Below are 19,956 nucleotides of genomic sequence, written 5' to 3'. Positions count from 1 at the left end.
TTATTCACTTATCTCCCAGTGTACATGTTATTACTTTGGTGTGCTTTATTTCCACCTTAATATTTAAACTCCAAAAGAAATCATTATTATTGTCATTTTATACAGTCAATAGCCATGTAGGTTTTTTTTTTAATGTATTCCCCACTTTTGTTATTCTTCATCCATTCTTGTGTCTCAGACCTACCATCTAGGATCCTTTTCCTCTTGTTCGAAGTACATCCTTTAGAATTTTCCTAATGAGAGACAGATGGTCAAAAACTCTCCTGGTTTTTGTTTGTCTGAAAATATTTGTACTTCACCCTCATTATTGAAAAATATTTTCACTGGTTGTAAAATCCTCAGTGGAAGTTATTTCCTTTCAATCCATCAAAGATATAATCTATTGTGTTCTGGCTTCCATTGCTGCTATTGAGAAGTCAGTTGTCAGTCTGACTGCTGCTCTTTGGAGATAATCTGTTTCTCTGGCTGCTTTTAATTTTATTTTTTATTGTGATAAAATTTCCATGCAGTGAAATGCACAGACCTTGCATGTTACAAGTCAGTGAGTTTTGACAAATGTATAAACCCATGTAACCTACACTCTGTCTGCTTTTAAGGTCTGCTATTTCTCTTTAGCATTATTCAGTTTCACTATGATATGTTTATGCATAGACTTCTTTTTATCTATTCTGCTTGAAATGTGTTGGGACTCTTAAATCTGTAGTTCTGTATTTTTCTTCAGTTCTGGAAAATTCTCAACCATTATCTTTGCTCCATTCTCTCTCTCTCTTCTTCCAGAACCCCAATTAAACCTGTGTTATATTCCTCACTTTAGTTTCCATATGTCTTATTCTGTCTTTCATGGTCCTCCCTATGTTGCTCTGCATCTCATTCTGGTTAATTTCCTCAGACTTATCTTCCAGCTCACTAATTATATCTTTAGCTAAATCTAAACTTCTATTAAAACCACCATTGAGGGTTTTTTTTTTAATTGTAAATGGAAAATTTCAAACACAATCAAAAGTAGAGAATAAAGTATTGTGGATTCCCATGTACCTATCATCCAGCTTCAACAACTATAAAATACTGTCAATTTCATTTTATCTACATCCCCATTACTTCCCTCCAGATCTTCACATAATTATTTTAATGCAAATCCCAGACATCATACCATTTTATTGGTAAACACATGATTTATATTTCTAATAGATAAGGGTTATTTTTAACATAACCATAACACATTATATCCAAAATATGAACAATTTCTTAATATCATATAATATCCAGTCGGTGTCTACATTTCCCTACTTGACTCATAAAAGACTTTTATAATTAGTTTGATTCAGGATCTAAACAAGATATATATATTACATTTAGTTGATACATCTGTTAGCTCTCTTTTAATCTATAACAGTTCTTCTCCTTTTCTTTTTCTTGCAATGTATTTGTTGAAGAAACTGGGACATTGATCCTGTTTTCTTCTGATTACATTACTGCAGTCTCATTTAACATACTCTTCTGTTTCCCATATTTCTTGTAAACTAGTGATTATATTTAAAGTTCTGCTTTTTTTTCCCCCAAGAATCCTTCACAGATGGTGCTCTGCACTTCCTACTGTATCACATAAAGAAACGTGATGTCTGATTGTTCCTCTTTTTAGGATGTTAAGTTTTGTTAGTGGGTTCATATGGTATAAGCTTGATCCATTCATAAGTGTTTCATCTAATATTTTGGCAATTATTTATGATTGGTTTGTAATTTAAAACTTTATATTTTTCATATCTAGAAACTTCTACTTCAAATATGCTAGATAATTTTCCTAGTCTATGTTTTCTCAGATATTTTCAAGTTTATTTCCTTAAACACAGTAAACAAAGTTATTTCATAATCTGTGTTAATTAAAATATCTGAAGCCTTTTGTGTTTAGTTTCTGCTATTGTTTTTTCTGGTTCTCATTCATGGTGTGTTGTCTCCTTGTGTTTAGTTATTTTTTTTTTTTTATGATGAGCTACTAATTTTCCTTGGAAAATGATTAGTAGAAGTTCTTTGGTGGTAGGATGAAGGGAAATCTTTCCATAGTGAATTTACATTTGATTTCTTCAAGGCCTAGGGGTATTACACTTCCCCACAGAACCACTTAAAATCAAATTTACAACCCCTTGTGCTGAAGGGTTGTTCTGTTATAATACCTATTGCAATGCATCTCTGTCTGCAATTAAATATGACTGTTTGCCTCAGAAGTGCAGTTATAGAGGAATTTGCAACGCTGAAAAAAAAAAACTGCCATTGCCATGTAGGCTGGGATCCTCCACTATGTCTAAAACTAGGTTCTGGTGGAAGTATAGACAGTGGACCCCCTCCAAGGAGAACCTGGACCGTAACACCAACTGAAGAATCAGCGGTATATTTGAGAATGGTCTATGGTCACATTTAAGGCTTGATATTTGCATTCCTCATTGTGATGGCCACAAATGCACAATCTATTACAACTACCAAAGTCACAGAAGTCAAAGAAAAGCCAAAGGAAGATATGAAAGGTAAATCGACTGTTAAACTCACGGAAGATAAGTCCACAGTTAAAGGTAAAGCCCCTGCTAAACCTGTGGAAGATAAGAGTAAAAGTAAGAAGAAATAGACTAAAAAAGAAGTCAATCCCCCAATAAATGTAAAAACATAGGAAGTACATGGAAGGAACATTTGTGAAGAAAAAACAAAACAATTATAGAGACTGGAAAACAAATAAACAATTATGACAGCAAGAAATACAGGAAGCTTATGACAAATTATCTCTCTTTGAGAGATCTGTGACACTCAATCTGAAATAAATTTCAACAACTCAAAAAAAAATCAAGTTTACAGCTTGAATTTTTTTTTGTCTACCCAAATTTTCTGAAATTGGACTGAAAATTTCTTCAAGGACTGAAAATTTGTGGTCACAAATTCTAGGGGACATATTTTTTCCTTTGCTCTGTTAGTCACCAAGACAATCTTCCTGGTGTTTCCTGGGGGTAGGGAGTTGGGGTAGATTCACTACAGGGTGGATTTCCTCTCAGATTTCCCACTTCAGGTAAGTCTTTACTTGCTCTCAAAACAAAAACAAAATTCAAGCCTGCAAGTTTGGCAAATGCCCTCAAAGCAAATGTGATTGCAGTGTTTTGAATACTTCTCTAGGTTTCTGATTTCATTTATATTTTGGCCTGTTAATTCTTTACTGTCCTGTTGGTTCTACTAAACTTTTTTTAAATGCAGTTTTATTGAGATATCTTCACACACCATACAGTCCATCCAAAGTATACAATGAATGGCTCACACTATCATAACATAGTTGTGTATTCATCATCACAATCAGTTTTAGAACATTTTCATTACTCCAGGAAGAAAAAAAAAGAGGAAGCCCCAAACATCCTGTACTCCTTATTCCAATACCCCCATCATTGATCCCTAGCATTGGTGCAGTACATTGATATATTACTGTTAACTATGGTCCATTGTTTGCAGCAGGTGTGTTTTTTTCCCCAAATACCACTCTATTATTAACTTCTTGTAATACTTTTGTGCATTTGTTTGAGTTCATGGAGGAAATTTTTTGTATTTGTGCTGTTAAGAACAGTCATCATCCACCACAAGATTTACTGAGTCATACATTTCCATGTTTTAACCTCTGGCTTTCCTTCTGGTGACACAAATGACTTGAAACTTCCCCTATTAACCACATTCATGCAAAATTCAGCACTGTTAATTATATTCACAGTAATGGGCTACTGTCACCTCTATCCATTTCCACTTGTTTAAATTCAACCTAGTTAAAAATTCTGCACATCTTAAGCAACCACTCCTAATTCTCTAGCCTCATTCTATCTCCTGTCTACCACACTTTTAAGAAGGTGTTTACATTAACCAGAATTTTTAGTTGTTTTTGGTAACAGGATTAATCAAATATCCAAACCAAAATATTGAAGGAAACAGAAGTATGCTTAGCCTTTCCAGGACAACTTTTTATTTTCCTTAGAAGTAATACTTGTCTTTTTCCTTTCCTTAGCTTTCTACACACTTATCACTAATGTATTCCCAAACTCTCCTCTGATTATGCAAATCTGTTATCAATAAGCTCAAATGCTCTAGATGTTCTATCAATTTTATTTTCTTGAAGAAATAATCCCCAAACCTTTCTGACCTGCTCCAGTCTTGATAAATTGACCTCTAGTCCTGCTGTACAACTGGGATCTCCCTTCACCATCACCCTGGGAATTCCTTTTTGTCTCTCTTTTGTGGTGGATCCCCATTTCTTGGATTCCATGCTTTCCTCTTTTTTGACTTACTGATTTGTTTTAGCAGAACGAATCTTCTCCTCTCTTTCTGAAAAACAATACATGGAGTGCTAATATTTTGCATATCTGAAATTGTCTTTATTCTGGACTCCAATTAAATCATAGTCTGTCTGAGTGTAGAGTTCAATGTTGGAAATAATTACCCTTGGAATTTTTTTAAATGCAACTTTATTGAGATATAGTACACACCATATAATCCATCCAAAGTATACAATCAATGGCTTGCAGTATTATCATATAGTTGGGCATTCATCACCACAATCAATTTTAGAACATTTTCATTACTCCAAAAAAAGAAATAGAAATAAAAAGGAAGCCCAAAACATCTTGTGTCCTTTATATTATTTTTTGTCTTTGTTTTATTACTCATCTTCCCATACACTGGATAAATGAAGTGCCAGTCACAAAGTTATGGTTTTTTTTGGCTTTTATAAAAGGGGTTTATTTGGTTACACAGTTACAGTCTTAAGGCCATAAAGTGTCCAAGGTAACACATCAACAGTCAGGTACCTTCACTGGAGGATGACCAATGGTGTCCGGAAAACCTCTGTTAGCTGGGAAGGCATGTGGCTGGTGTCTGCTCCAAGTTCTGGTTTCAAAATGGCTTTCTCCCAGGACGTTCCTCTCTAAGCTTCATTTCCTCAAAAATGTCACTCTTAGTTGCACTTGGGGTATTTGTCCTCTCTCAGCTTCTCCAGAGCAAGAGTCTGCTTTCAACAGCCATCTTCCAACTTTCTCTCATCTGCAGCTCCTGTGCTTTCTTCAAAGTGTCCCTTTTGTCTGCAGCTCCTCTTCAAAACATCATTCACAGCTGCACTGAGTTCCCTCTGTTATGTCAGCTCATTTATATGGCTTCACTGATCAACTTAGACCCACCTGGAATGGGCGGGCCAACACCTCCATGGAAATTATCCAATCAGAGTCATCACCCACAGCTGGGTGGGGCACATCTCCGAAGTAACACTCAAAGAAATCTAATCAACACTGGTAACATCTGCCCACACAAGATAACATCAAAGATAATGGCATTTGGGGGACACAATACATTCAAACTGGCACAGATACCAACCAGAATCCAAGAGAAGCTTTCTGAGAAGGCAGAGTCACAAAGTTTTTACAATCACACAGTCACACAATAAAAGCTATATAGTTATACAATGATTATCAAAGATCAAGGGTACTGGATTACAGTTCAACAATTTCAGGTATTTCCTTATGGCTATTCTAATACACTAAAAACCAAAAATAACTATCTATATAATAAGTTAGTAGTCATACTCATTTGTTAAATCCTAAATTTTCAGTTACACCTCCTCCTTCTCATCTGATAATTCTCTCAATCTTCAGCCATGTCTGGGCAATGACCATTTTAACTTCTTTGTTCTGGAAAGGGGTGTCAACCTTACGGGGTAGAGGAATGAAACTGGTTGAAGTTCTTGGAGAGACTGGTACCTCTGTATTTCAGAAACAATCTGGCATAGGAACAATCTGGAGGCCTTAAGTTTCTGAAAAAATAAACTTATTAAATAAAACTTTTATAGAGTCTTAGATAGAACCCAAGATATTCTTTAGGGGTTTCAGGAAGACTGTTGGTTGGGGCTTGGCACACTGTGGCAATTTGTAATATCTGGCTGAAGCTTGCAATAGAGAACTTCCAGAATGACCTCTTGGTTCTATTTGAAATCTCTTAGCCCCTCTGCTGGTTTGAATGTATTATGTCCCCCAAAATGCCATTATCTTTGATGTAATCTTGTGTGGGCAGACTTATCAGTGTTAATTAGATTGTAATTCTTTGAGTGTTTCCGTGGAGATGCGCCCCACCCAACTGTGGGTGATGACTCTGATTGGATAATTTCCATGGAGGTGTTACCCCACTCATTCAGGGTGTGTCTAAATTAAATCACTGGAGCCATATAAATGAGCTGACAAACAGAAGCAACTTGGTGCAGCTGAGAGTGACATTTTGAAGAGGAGCTACAGCCAAGAGGGACACTTTGAAGAACACACAGGAGCTGAGAGAGTAGCTGCAGATGAGAGACAGTTTGAAGACGGCCATTGAAAGCAGACTTTTGCTCCAAAGAAGCTGAGAGAGGGAAAATGCCCCAAGAGCAATTAAGAGTGACATTTTTGAGGAAATGCAGCCTAGGGAGGATGTCCTGGGAGAAAGCCATTTTGAAACCAGAACTGTGGAGCAGATGCCAGCCACGTGCCTTCCCAGCTAACAGAGGTTTTCTGATGCCATTGGCCATCCTCCAGTGAAGGCACCCGAGTGCTGATTTGTTACCTTGTACACTTTATGGCCTTACGACTGTAACTGTGTAACCAAATAACCCCCTTTTATAAAAGCCAATCCATTTCTGGTGTTTTGCATTCTGGCAGCATTAGCAAACTAGAAGAGCCCCCAAATTTTATTTTATTTCATTTATTCTCCCTCTTTTGGTCAAGAAGGCATTCTCATTCCCACAATGCTAGGGCCAGGCTCATCCCTGGGAGTCATGTCTCACATCGCCAGGGAGACTTACACCCCTGAGAGTCATGTCCCTTGTAGGGGAGAGAGGAATTAGTTTCTTTGCAGAGTTGGCTTAGAGAGAGAGGTCACATCTGAGCAACAAAAGAGGTTCTCTGGGGGTGACTCTTACATATAATTATAAGCAGGCTTAGCTTCATCATTGCAGAAATAAGTTTCATAAGGGAAAGCCTCAAGATTGAGGGCTTGGCTTATTAAATTTGGATCCCTAATGCTTGAAATAATATCAGGAATTCCCCAGGTAGGGAAGTTTAATAGTTCCACATTTTCCCCCAGTCCCTCAAGTGGACTTTGCAAATACTTTATCTTCTGCCCAAAATGCTCTGGAGTGTATCAGGGTATGACACTAACCTGTACAGAATAACAAGATCTCATTCCTTTTTCTAGGTTCCATGTAATTATGCTGTTTAAGTAAACTGATCAGACAGGTTAAATTAGATAGTGTGCTACAGAAAATTTTAATTTTGGACCAAATAAACATCTCCTCCTTTGGTCTCACACAGAAGTTGAGGTTTTAAAATTCAGACAATATCATCCTTTACCCTGTATTCTGATTTACTTTAGTCCAAACGAGGTCCATTTCAGTCATATATGTAATTGAAGTCTGATCTCTTTTTCAGCTTCTTTAACAGTTGCTGTATGGAGTAACACTGACTTTCAGAGCTGCAGAACTCTAACTCTGAGTCTCAGGTGTCACACAGATATCCAACGTTCCAGGGGACTACCAGGTTATACACAAAGAGCACAGCATCTCAGAGTGTAGAATAACAGTTAAAACTCAGAAATAGATGTGACTGCTATAAAAGCTTACAATCTAGGAACCTTTACAATGGCCTTATCAAACATTCTGCACTCTTTAATTATTGATTGTCCAATCTCTGCCCAGTTTTTATCCCCTGATAACCTATGTTCTCAAATTCAATTCTAGGATTTTGCTCCTTATAGTTTATATTAGTGAAACCATACAATATTTATCCTTTTGTTTCTGGCTTATTTCACCCAACATAATGTCCTCAAGTTTTATTCACCTAGTCGCATATCACATGACTTCATTCCTTCCTGCAGCCACTCAATATTCTGTCATATGTATACACCGCAGTTTGCCCTTCTGTTCACCCATTGACATACCCTTAGACCAGGCCACCTCCATCCATTGCAAATCATGAATAATGCTGCCATAAATACCAGTGTGCAAATGTCTATTCATGTCCCTGCTTTCAGTTTTTCCAAGTATATACCCAATAATGGGGTTGCAGGATCATATGGCAACCCTACACTTAGCCTCTTGTGGAACAACCACACTGCCCTCCAGAGGGGCTGCACCACTTTACTTTCCTCCCAACAATGAATAGTTATATCTCTCTCTACACATCTTCACCAGCACTTGTATCTTTCTGTATATTTTTCAAACAGTTTTATTCACACACCATACAATTTATCCCAAGTGTACAATCAATGGCTCTGGTATAATCACATAGTTATGCCTTCACCACCACAATCTACATGAGGACATTTCCATTTCTTCTTCAAAGAAAGAAGAGGGGAAAAAAGGAGAAACAACAACAAGAATCCTGTACCCCTCCCTTATATCTCCCTCTTATTGACATTTAGCTTTAGAATATTGCCTTTGTTACAATTAATGAAAAAATATTACAATGACACTGTTAACTATAGACCCTAGTTTGCATTAATTGTATTTTTCCATATACCATCCCATTTTTAACACCTTGCAATGGTGACATTCATTTGTGCTACCTCATGTAAAAGCTTTCTTACATTTGTATATTTAATCACCATCATTGTCCACTCTAGGTTTTGCTAAATTATACAGTCCTAGTTTTTATCCTCTATCTTCCTTTCTAGTGTTATACATGCCCCTAACCTTCCTCTTTCAAACATACTCACACTCAGCTTTGTCCATTATACATACAATGTTGTGCTACCATCACACAGTATTGTGCTACCCATTTCTGAATCTTTACAATCAAACCCTTAGAATTTTGAAGCTGTTTCTCCATTATCTTTTAGCTTCCAGTGTTAATGAGCTGATAAGCTTAATGCCATTATGATCCTTGATCCTTGCATGAAATTTGTTTTTTCTCTCTGGAATCTTTTGGAATTTTTTCTGTCTCTACATTGTAGAATTTTTTTTTTTAATTCTATAATATGTCTTGGTGTGGGTCTGATTTGTTGTGTTAGTGTACCCTTTCAATTTGGAAATTCAGAGAAATACTTTTTAAATAATTTTATTTCTTCTCTCCTGATTCTCTTTTGGAAACTCTCATTATTCAGATCTTGTACCTCCTGGTCTGTCCTCTAATTTTTATAATTTTTCTCCTAAACTAGAGCAAATTTGGTCTTCTTCAACTTTATCTTCCAGTCTTTCTATTGAATTTTTATTTCTGCTATCATGGTTTTAATTTCCAAAAGCTCTTTTTGCTTATATGAATAGTAGTCAGTTTTGTTAAAATGGCCACCTGCATTAGGTATTGTTAGGAGGGACCCCTTTCTGAGAAGGGCTTTTCTAGAAGACAAAAACAATTGACCTGCAGGGGCTTTCCAAGAATATGGAACAATGGAATGCAGATAAGCAACACCTTCTGATAAACCAGTTTTGGTCCAGGAGAGATAGCTTATTAAGATGAGACAAGAATACTATCTAATCCATATCTGCTCCCTACTTTATAACACCCCCCCTGCATGTAAAATGGAATCTTAACATCAACCAATCAGAACATTTCCTCAGTTGCTTTTGCATTTGCCCCATATAAACTCCCTCTTTTCACTCCCTCGGTAGAGTTCCCTTCTACTTTCTGTATGGGATACTGCCCAATTCATGTATTGCTCAATCAAGTTGTGAGATTGAATGAAAAATTCTTCTTTTAACACTTTTAAAATAACTTCTTGTCTTTTTTTTAATGTCTGCACTCTCTCATTACTCAGTATTTAATGATGGTTTTTAATTCATTTGCTTTGTTTTTCAGTCCCCTGCCCCAGTGCTATCTCTGTTTTTTCTAATTTGTCTTCTTCTCTTTGCTTGTTTTAGCTATTTCTTGTATATTAAAGGCTTTTTTTTGAGGAATAAGAACCAGATCACATTCCCACTAGATTTGGTGGAGAAAAGATGCAAGTTTAAGCAGTCCTCTAGCCTCCAGCTACTGTGTCAGGGGTTTGAGAGTTGTGGTCTCTAACACCAAAGAGAAGGTTTGACTTTCTGGGAGTGATTCAGAGACACTGAAGTACAAAGAAGAGACACTTTTAGAGAAGTAAAATATGACTAAAAGCAATGGAGAGGAGTCCAAGGTGGGGGGAAGGATGGAGAGGATCCAGCAGGGAGTCTGTAAACACATGCTCCTGGCCAAGAAGAAAGTGCAGAACATCACAAAGGAGGATGTTAAAAGTTACTTATTTCAGAATGCTTTTGTGCTCCTCATGGACACCACTGTCATTGTGGGTACAATACTTGGATTTGCTCTCTGACCATATAAAATGAGCTGCTGGGAAGTGAAGTACTTCTCCTTTCCTAGGGAACTTCTGATGAGGATGTTACAGACGTTGGTGTTACCACTTATCATCTCCAGTCTTGTCACAGGAATGGCGGCCCTAGATAGAAAGGCATCAGGGAAGATGGGAGTGCGAGCTGTAGTCTATTACATGACCATGACCATCATTGCCGTGGTGACTGGCATAGTCATTGTCATCATCATCCATCCTGGGAAGGGCAAAAAGGAAAATATGCACAGAGAAGGCAAAATTGCACAAGTGACAGCTGCAGATGTCTTTCTGAACTTGATCGGGAACATGTTCCCTCCAAATCTGGTGGAAGCTTGCTTTAAAAATTTAAAACCAACTATGAGAAGAGAAGCTTTAAAATGCCCATCCAGACCAATGAAACACTTGTGGGTGCCGTGGTAAGCAATGTGTCAGAAGTCATGGAGACTCTTAAGCAAATCACAGAAGAGCTGGTCCCAGTTCCAGGATCTGTGAATGGGTTAATGCCTCGGGACTGCTTGTCTTCTCCATGTGCTTTGGTTTTGTGATTGGAAACATGAAGGAGCAGTGGCAAGCCCTGAGAGACTTCTTTGATTCTCTTAATGAAGCCATCATGAGATTGGTAGCAGTGATAATGTGGTATGCTCCTCTTAGCATTCTCTTCCTGATTGCAGGGAAAATTGTTGGGATGAAGACACAGGAGTAATTGGGGGGCATCTTGCCATGTACACAGTGACCGTCATTGTGGGCCTACTCATTCATGCAGTCATTGTCCTTCCCCTCCTCTCCTTCTTGGTAACATGTAAAAACCCTTGGGTTTTTATTGGAGGGTTACTGCAAGCACTTATCACAGCTCTGGGAACCTCCTCAAGTTCCGCCCCCCTACCCATCACCTTCAAGGGTCTGGAAGAGAACAATGGTGTGGACAAACAGGTCATCAGATTTGTGCTCCCACTGGGGGCTACCATTAACATGGATGGGACCACCCTCTATAAAGCTTTGGCCTCCATTTTCATTGTTGAAGTTAACAACTTTGAACTGAACTTTGGACAGATTATTACGGTCAGCATTACAGCCACGGCCGCCAGCATCGGGGCCACTGGGATTCTGCAGGTGGGTCTGGTCACCATGGTCGTTGTGCTGACATCTGTGGGCCTGCTCACTGATGACATCACGCTCATCATCGCTGTGGACTGGTTCCGGGACCGTCTCCGTACAACGACCAATGTGCTGGGAGACTCCCTCAGAGCTGGGATTGTTGAGCACCTGTCACGACACGAACTCAAGAATCAGGATGTCGAAATGGGTAACTCAGTGATTGAAGAGAACGAAATGAAGAAATTGTATCAGCTGATTGCTCAGGAAAATGAAACTGAGAAACCCACTGACAGTGAAACCAAGATGTAGACTAATATAAATATTTTCTTGAGACCAGGTGTTTGAAAACCAGCATAATATTTCCTTCCCACTAAAACTCAGCTTTCAATAATAAGCCCCTTAGTCTGTTTTCCTCCCTACTCTGATAGTATTGGGCATACACATCCAAAAGTGAGGGAGAATTTTTCAGTGGCTAAATGTATGGTTTTCATACCACCTTTAAATGACTTCATGTCAGTCTTGCATAATAAGGTACTGAGATCAAAAATATTCATGAGCAGTTTATGTGGCACACAATCCTGTAAATGTGTTTTTTTTTTTTTTGGAAGTTAAAGAATCAAATAGTAGGCAAAAAAACACACATGTTTTTAAATCAGGTTTTGAAGTTTAAAAATCCTTCAGAACACAATTCCATTTTAGTCTTGACACATAACTTGAGAAACCACAATCAGTTATTAGTTGAACAGTAGAAGGGTTTTTTTTCCCTTTTTATTCTGATTTTATTAGTAGCAGGATAATACACAAACACACCTAGCACAGTGGTGAGGAGGGGCGGAAAGTAAAATTTCCATGTAGCCTTGAGCAGGTCACTTCTCATATTTAGGCCTCAAAGTCCTCATCTGTAAAATGGGTGCATTCCTAGATGCCTTTACGTTCTCCTCTAGTTTGAACATCCTGTGACATTATGAAAGTCCTTGCCCTCTGTTTCCCTCAGAACATCCTGTAGCAAATATTATTCCTCAGAACATGGGGCTTTCAGAAACAACATTTTGTTGGGAGTGAACATTTCTAACCAAGGGCAGGATGGTTGTGTAGTTCACCAGGCCCATTCCAGAATGTCAGTTTCACAAGTCACCAGGCAAAAGGCCATTTCAGGAGTGGAATAATTCATAAAACCCTTCGAAGTATCTACTTCTTTCCTACTCTTCCTAAACTGAAGGGACTGCTTTGGGAAGGAGGTCTCCTCAACTGACAATGGATTTTTAGAAAATAAAACATGAGACTAGCAAGGGTGCTCATGGACTTACTATGGAACACTATAAAAAGCCTGCTAGGAAAGAATATAACATGGTTGGCAATATTAAAGAGAGGATTTTAAAGCACCAATGTTATATGTCTTCTTGAAGGAAGAATAAAAAAGGAGAGGGTTTTTGTTTGTTTGTTTTAAATACCCAAAACACTTTTTCTCTTTGTTTCAAAATCATTCCCCAAGGAAAGGAAGTTTGCATAGCATATCAAACTATAAGGTCACGTATTAAATATTTTACAGGAGTGAAATGAATGAGCTCTAATAAGGATCCATAAACTGGATTACATTAATCAAAAGTTCTTAGAATGAGAGAAACAAGCTATTTCTTTGTGTTGGAATTCCACTTATGAAATCATTCAAAACCTTTAGCTGGAATAGGTTTTTGTTTTATTTTATTTTGTTTGTGTCCCCAAAAGAAATGGTAAAAGATGAGTTGGTATGAAGGCATTTTACTTGAGACTGCAAGTAAAAACAGCAGAAGTATAGGTTTAGGTAGCCAACTCCCAGGTTTAGAAGAGATTAATTTTTACCTCCTAAGGATATCTAGTGAAGTGGGACCTGTCAGAATATACCAGCTGTGTTTGACTTCCTGACTGAAAATGGTGAAGAATGGACTTAATTACGCTAACAAACTGACAATCTAGACACACATCTTCTGATACACAGTTAGAGCTGTTTTTACAGAGATCATGAGTATTATGTGTCTATAAATAAAGTTAACATTAGGCTATGGTGGAGTAAACATTTAATGTCAAGGCTCTATTTGGGAAATACACTACAAAAGTTAATGTACGTAGCTGCCATTTTATGATGCCAACAGAAAAAAATTAATCCTGTCAAATTAATTGTTACAATGGGATCTTTTTTATACTAACTCATTCTTATGGAAACCAGGTCCTTTAGGAATGATCCTCTCACCAGCCCGTCACAGTCTCTGCATGTACATGCACGCAGTGTGGACCCAGAAGCATTACTTTGTAGATGTATTTTCAATAAAGAAAAGTAGTTTTACATTAAAAATAAATAAATAAAGGCTTTTCTTAAACATCTAATGATCCTTGGCTGTCTGCTTATATTTAAGGATGAGCACCAAAAAAAAAAAGCTGATTGGATAGTCCATGTGAGGGATTGGGTGTTTAGGCCAAGGGCTTAATTGAAGGTTGGGCTATTTCATGGAGAGTACCCCAGTGAGAGTATTTTCATGCCTTCTTGCTTGGACTAGTCAGATTTCCCAGATTCCAGTATTCTGCCTGAAGGTATAATCATGCTCCTAAACCTCTGTTAGGGATCAACTTTCGCAGGTTGGCGAAAACAGTTACCATTCTTCCATTTGCTTTCCAGGTTCCAAAATGTTGCTGTCATTGCCCCCATTCCCTTTCTCTTTGTCTTTGTAGGTTTATACCTTGGTGGGGATAATACGTACAGGGTTGTGTAAAAGGTGTTTTTAAATATATATATATATTTACAGGTTTACAGAAAAATCATGCAGAAAATACAGAATTGTCATATAATCCCAAAACTTTGTATTAGTGTGGCACGTCCATTACAATTGATGAAAGAATATTATTATAATTGTACTATTACCTACAGTCCATAGTTTACATAAGGGTTCACTGTTTGTGTTGTACAGTCCTATGGGTTTTTTTTTATTGTTCAATTTTTATTCTAGTACAGCCTAAAACTTTCCCTTTTTACCATGTTCAGATATATAATTCAGCATTGGTAATTACATTCACAATGTTGTACTACCAACACCGATATCCATTACCAAGACTTTTTCATCACCCCAAATAGAATTCTGTAACAATTAAGCATTAACTCCCCATTCCCCACTCTTACCCCAGCCCCCTGTATTCTAGTTTCTCACTCTATGAGTTTGCTTATTCTAATTATTTCATATGAGTGAGATCATACAATATTTGTCCTTCTGTTTCTTGCTTATTTCACTTAACATGAGGCTTCAAGGTTCATCCATGTAGTCACATGCATCAGAACTTCATTCCTTTTTACGTGTAAAGATTATGACACAAATTACCAGAGTTGTATGTATATATGAGGTATGCTTCTGTACAACAATAATTTGTTGCACAAGTATTAAGTAATTTCCAGGGATATCACACTCTCCCACCCTTTGGCCTCAATCTTCCACCCCATAGGAGCCGGATCCAAATGCAAAAAATATCTCAAAAAGTAATGAGATGGAGAGAGAACCTAAGATGGTGGCTAGGACAGACAGGGCAAAAAAACACCTCTGTGAAAAATACTAGATAAAAGCCAGAAAGTGACCCAGAATACCAGTTCCAGTGATGCACCAGCTGGACAAAGTCTACTAAATCCACAGGGACTGTGCACTTGGTAAACCAGGAGTCTGCGTTCTGAAACGAGTGAGTAAGCCGCTGAATATCCGGCAGCCATGGTGCGGTGTGCGGAAACCATGGATTAGCGTTTAGAGCCAGACTAGTTCTTTTTTTAAAAAAACCTAAGGGTGGCTGTGGTTACGGCAGTGAGAACCACACAGTGAAGCGTGGCAGGAATGGCTGTGCGAACACCTCAGTATCTGGCATGAAAGATAGCCTTTCACACATGCGCTGCTAATTGTCTTGGAGTGAGGCAGGCAGAGAGGAGCCAAAAGGGGAAAATAAACACGCCCCTTACAGCCATATTCCCGGTGGGCTGGGAATCCTCCTGCCCAGTGCCGTCGACACAGCCCAGAACTGTGCCAAAAAACCCAGTGTGACATGAACTGTTTCCAGCAACATGCACACATGCCACAATATCAGGCATGGACAATGGCCTTTCGTGCACCCACCACTAATTGTTCCAGAGCTGGGAAGGCAGAGCTGTGCAAAAAGGGGGGAATTAACATGCCCCATTCACCCATCCTTTCAGCAGGCTGGGAATGCCCCTACACAGCCCGGCAGCCCAGAACTTCCCTTGTGGGATGGCACACACTTGTGATGTAGCACAACTTTCCCTCAGCAGAGGCCCTAGAAGGGCTAGGCTTGGAAGAGGGACCCACTCAGAAATCCCAGGGACCCTATGCCAATACCAAGGACTTGTGGGTCAGCGGCAGAGACAATCTGTGGCGAGACAGAAATGAAGGTTTAGACTCTTGCAACAGACTTAAATCTCCAGGAACACCTGGGAGGTTTGATTATTAAAACTGCCCTTCCTTGCTAACCACTCAGACACAGACCCCACATTCACAGTGGACAGCACCAACAACACACCCAAACTTGGTGCACAAATTGGACCCCACAAGAATCAGACCCCCACACACCACAAAGACAAAGTTGGTGAGCACTGACTCGAGGGGAATAGGTGACTAGCGGATGCCATCTGCTGGCTAGTTAGAGAAAGTGTACGCCACCAAGCTGTAGATCTGACAAATCAGAGATCAGTCTTTGAATAATCTTACATATCCTAAAAGAACCCTATCAAGTAAAGCAAATGCCAAGAGGCCAAAAACTACAGAAAAATTTAAAGCATATGAAAAAACCAGATGATATGGATAACCCAAACCCAAACACCCAAATCAAAAGATCAGAGGAGACACAGTACTTGGAGCAATTAATCAAAGAACTAAAGACAAGCAGTGAAAGCATGGCACAGGGTATAAAGGACATGAAGAAGACCCTAGAAGAGCATAAAGAAGAAATTGCAAGAGTAAATTAAAAAAATAGATGATCTTATGGAAATAAAAGAAACTTTACTAAATTGAAAAGATCCTGGATACTCATAGTACAAGACTAGAGGAAGGTGAACAATGAATCAGTGACCTCGAGGATCACAGAATGGAAAATGAAAGAACAAAAGAAAGAATGGGGAAAAAATTGAAAAAATCAAAATGGACCTCAAGGATATGATAGATAAAATAAAACATCCAAATATAAGACTCACTGTTGTCTCAGAAGGGAAAGAGAAGGGTAAAGGTCTAGAAAGAGTATTCAAGGAAATTGTTGGGGAAATCTTCCCAAACCTTCTACACAATATAAATACACAAAGCATAAATGCTCAGCAAACTCCAAATAGAATAAATCCAAATAAACCCACTCCAAGACATATTCTGATCAGACTGTCAAATACTGAAGAAAAGGAGCAAGTTCTGAAAGCAGCAAGAGAAAAGCAATTCATCACATACAAAGGAAACAACAAGACTAAGTAGTGACTACTCAGTGGCCACCATGGAGGCGAGAAGGCAGTGGTGTGACATATTTAAAATTCTGAGAGAGAAAAATTCCCAACCAAGAATACTTTATCCAGCAAAGCTCTCCTTCAAATTTCAGGGAGAGCTTAAATTTTTCACAGACAAACAAATGCTGAGAGATTTTGCTAATAAAAGACCTGCCTACTTCATATACTAAAGGGAGCCCTACCGACAGAGAAACAAAGAAAGGAGAGAGATAAAGAGAAAGGTTCAGTACTAAAGAGATTCAATATTGGTTCATTAAAGGACAATAAGAGAAAGAGGGAAAAAATATATCTGACAAACATAAACCAAAGGATAGGATGGCTGATTCAAGAAATGCCTTCACAGTAATAATGTTGAATGTAAATGGATTAAACTCCCCAATTAAAAGTTATAGATTGGCAGAATGGATCAAAAAATATGAACCATCAATACGCTGCATGCAAGAGACTCATCTTAGACACAGGGACACAAAGAAATTGAAAGTGAAAGGATGGAAAAAATATTTCATGCAAGCTACAGCCAAAAGAAAGCAGGAGTAGCAATATTAATCTCAGATAAAATAGACTTTAAATGCAAGGATGTTATGAGAGACAAAGAAGGCCACTACATACTAATAAAAGGGGCAATTCAACAAGAAGAAATAACAATCATAAATGTTTATGCACCCAATCATGGTGCCACAAAATACATGAGACAAACACTGGCAAAACTAAAGGATACAATGGATGTTTCCACAATAATTGTGGGAGACTTCAACACATCACTCTCTTCTATAGATAGATCAACCAGACAGAAGACCAATAAGGAAACTGAAAACCTAAACAATCTGATAAATGAATTGGATTTAACAGACATATATAGAACATTACATCCCAAATCACCAGGATACACATTCTTCTCTAGTGATTACGGAACTTTCTCCAGAATAGACCATATGCTGGGACATAAAACAAGCCTCAATAAATTAAAAAAAAAATTGAAATTATTCAAAGCACATTCTCTGTCCACAATGGAATACAATTAGAAGTCAAAAACCATCAGAGACTTAGAAAATTCACAAACACCTGGAGGTTAAACAACACACTCCTAAAATAAATGGTTTATAATGTAGAATGTAGGGGAACTAGCGATAGAGAGCAATTAATGAAGGGGGGAAGATAATCTAATAAGAACAGATAAGCTATTGTGAGTAAAATTAACGTTCTGGAAATGCCCAGGAATGACTATGGTTTGTTAATTTCTGATGGGCATGGTAGGAACAAGTTCACAGAAATGTTGCTAGATTAGGTTATTTTCTTGGGGTAGAGTAGGAACACGTTGGAAGTAAAGCAGTTATTTTAGGTTAGTTGTCTTTTTCTTACTCCCTTGTTATGGTTTGTTTGAAATGTTTTTTTATTGTATATCTTTAAAAAAAATTTTATATAGTTAATTAAAAAAAAAGTTAATTTAAAAAAATGAAAAAATATGCAGAGCCCCCTTGAGGAGCTGGTGGAGAATGCAAGGGTGTTGGGCTTCCCCACCTCGATGGTTGCTGATGTGCTCACAGACACAGGGGACTGGTGGTTTGATGGGCTGAGCCCTCTACCACAGGACTTGCTCTTGGGAAGACTGTCGCTGCAAAGGAGAGGCTAGGCCTCCTTATAATTGTGCCTAAGAGCCTCCTCCCGAATGCCTCTTTGTTGCTCAGATGTGGCCCTCTCTCTCTAGCTAAGCCAACTTGGCAGGTGAAATTCTGGAGGGCATTCTTATGCGCTATATAGATATCCCTTTTTAGTTTTTAGTGTATTGGAATAGCTAGAAGGAATACCTGAAACTGTAGAACTGCAATCCAGTAGTCTCAATTCTTGAACACAATAGTATAACTATATAGTCTATACTGTGTGACCACATGATTGTGAAAACCTGTTGGCTCACACTCCCTTTATCCAGTGTATGGACAGATAAGTAGAAAAATGGGGACAAAAACTAAAAAAAAATAGGGTGGGAAGAGGGGGATGGAATATTTTGGGTGTTCTTTTTTACTTTTATTTTTATTCTTAACTGGAGTAAGGAAAATGTTCAAAAATTGATTGGGATGATGAATGCACAATTACAGGTGATTGTACACTGTGGATAACTGTATGGTATGTGAATATATCTCAGTAAAACTGAATTAAAAAAAAAAGTAAAGGAGATGAGACTGGACAAACCGGAAAAAAAAAAAGTACACAAAACAGGAATATACTAGTAACTGTAGTTAATCACCTATGACACAACCAGGAGATGGTAATTGTGGGATCATACTTGGCTTCCTGGCTTATGAGGGAGTTATGCCAATGAAACTGCTATTCCGAACAGGGGCTGCTGATGCCCCCATACCACTCACCTCCCCTCACCTTAAGTCATTGGCTTCTGTCTTTCACCGAGTTTTTCTGAATTTGGAAGCAGTCCAATTTCTGTACTTGTGCCAATATTTACTATTCAAATCCATGTTCCTCTTTAACACAGCTGACTGGAAAGTGTCTATATCAAATTTCTGTTTGAGAAATTTCAGATTAGAAAAGGCTCCACAATTACTACCCCAAGACGATATTTCTGTATTATAGATTTAGCGGCTTTGTTTTGCTTCTGGAAAGATACAGCATCTGGGAAGAGACGTTGATATTTGAAAGGGACTGGTAACTACTTTACTACTTGCATTCCATTTTCCTGAAGTTTAGAATAAACCATCATAACACGAAAAAAAGAAAAAAAAGTAATGAGCTACGCAAGGAAGCCGAGCTGGGACACACAAAAAGCGCTTAAACTGGTCCAACGCAAGCACCACGCTCCTCTGGGACCCGAGAGGGTGGGAGGAGGTTCTGATGTCGTTGATGATTGGTTGATCTTTCTGACCAATCACGTGCACCCAATGATTTGCTATTAGTCGAGATCCATCACCCCTCCCCCGTGGGCTTTGGAGTCACATTTACAAATAGGAAAAAGGTACGCAAGAGGACGAAAGTACAGCCAATGAGACCCTGTGGCGTTAATGGGCGGGGTGAGGCTTCCG

General features: G+C 38.3%; 1 pseudogene; it reads left to right on the top strand.

Moving 5' to 3' along the window:
• Positions 1-10,107: 10,107 nt before the first annotated feature.
• Positions 10,108-11,733, top strand: LOC119542286 (annotated as a pseudogene).
• Positions 11,734-19,956: the final 8,223 nt, after the last annotated feature.

This window comes from Choloepus didactylus, chromosome 8, assembly GCF_015220235.1.
Source record: "Choloepus didactylus isolate mChoDid1 chromosome 8, mChoDid1.pri, whole genome shotgun sequence".
NCBI classification, from domain to species: Eukaryota; Metazoa; Chordata; class Mammalia; order Pilosa; family Megalonychidae; genus Choloepus; species Choloepus didactylus.
Note: the sequence above shows the minus strand (reverse complement) of the source record. Positions and strands in the feature narration are given on the sequence as shown.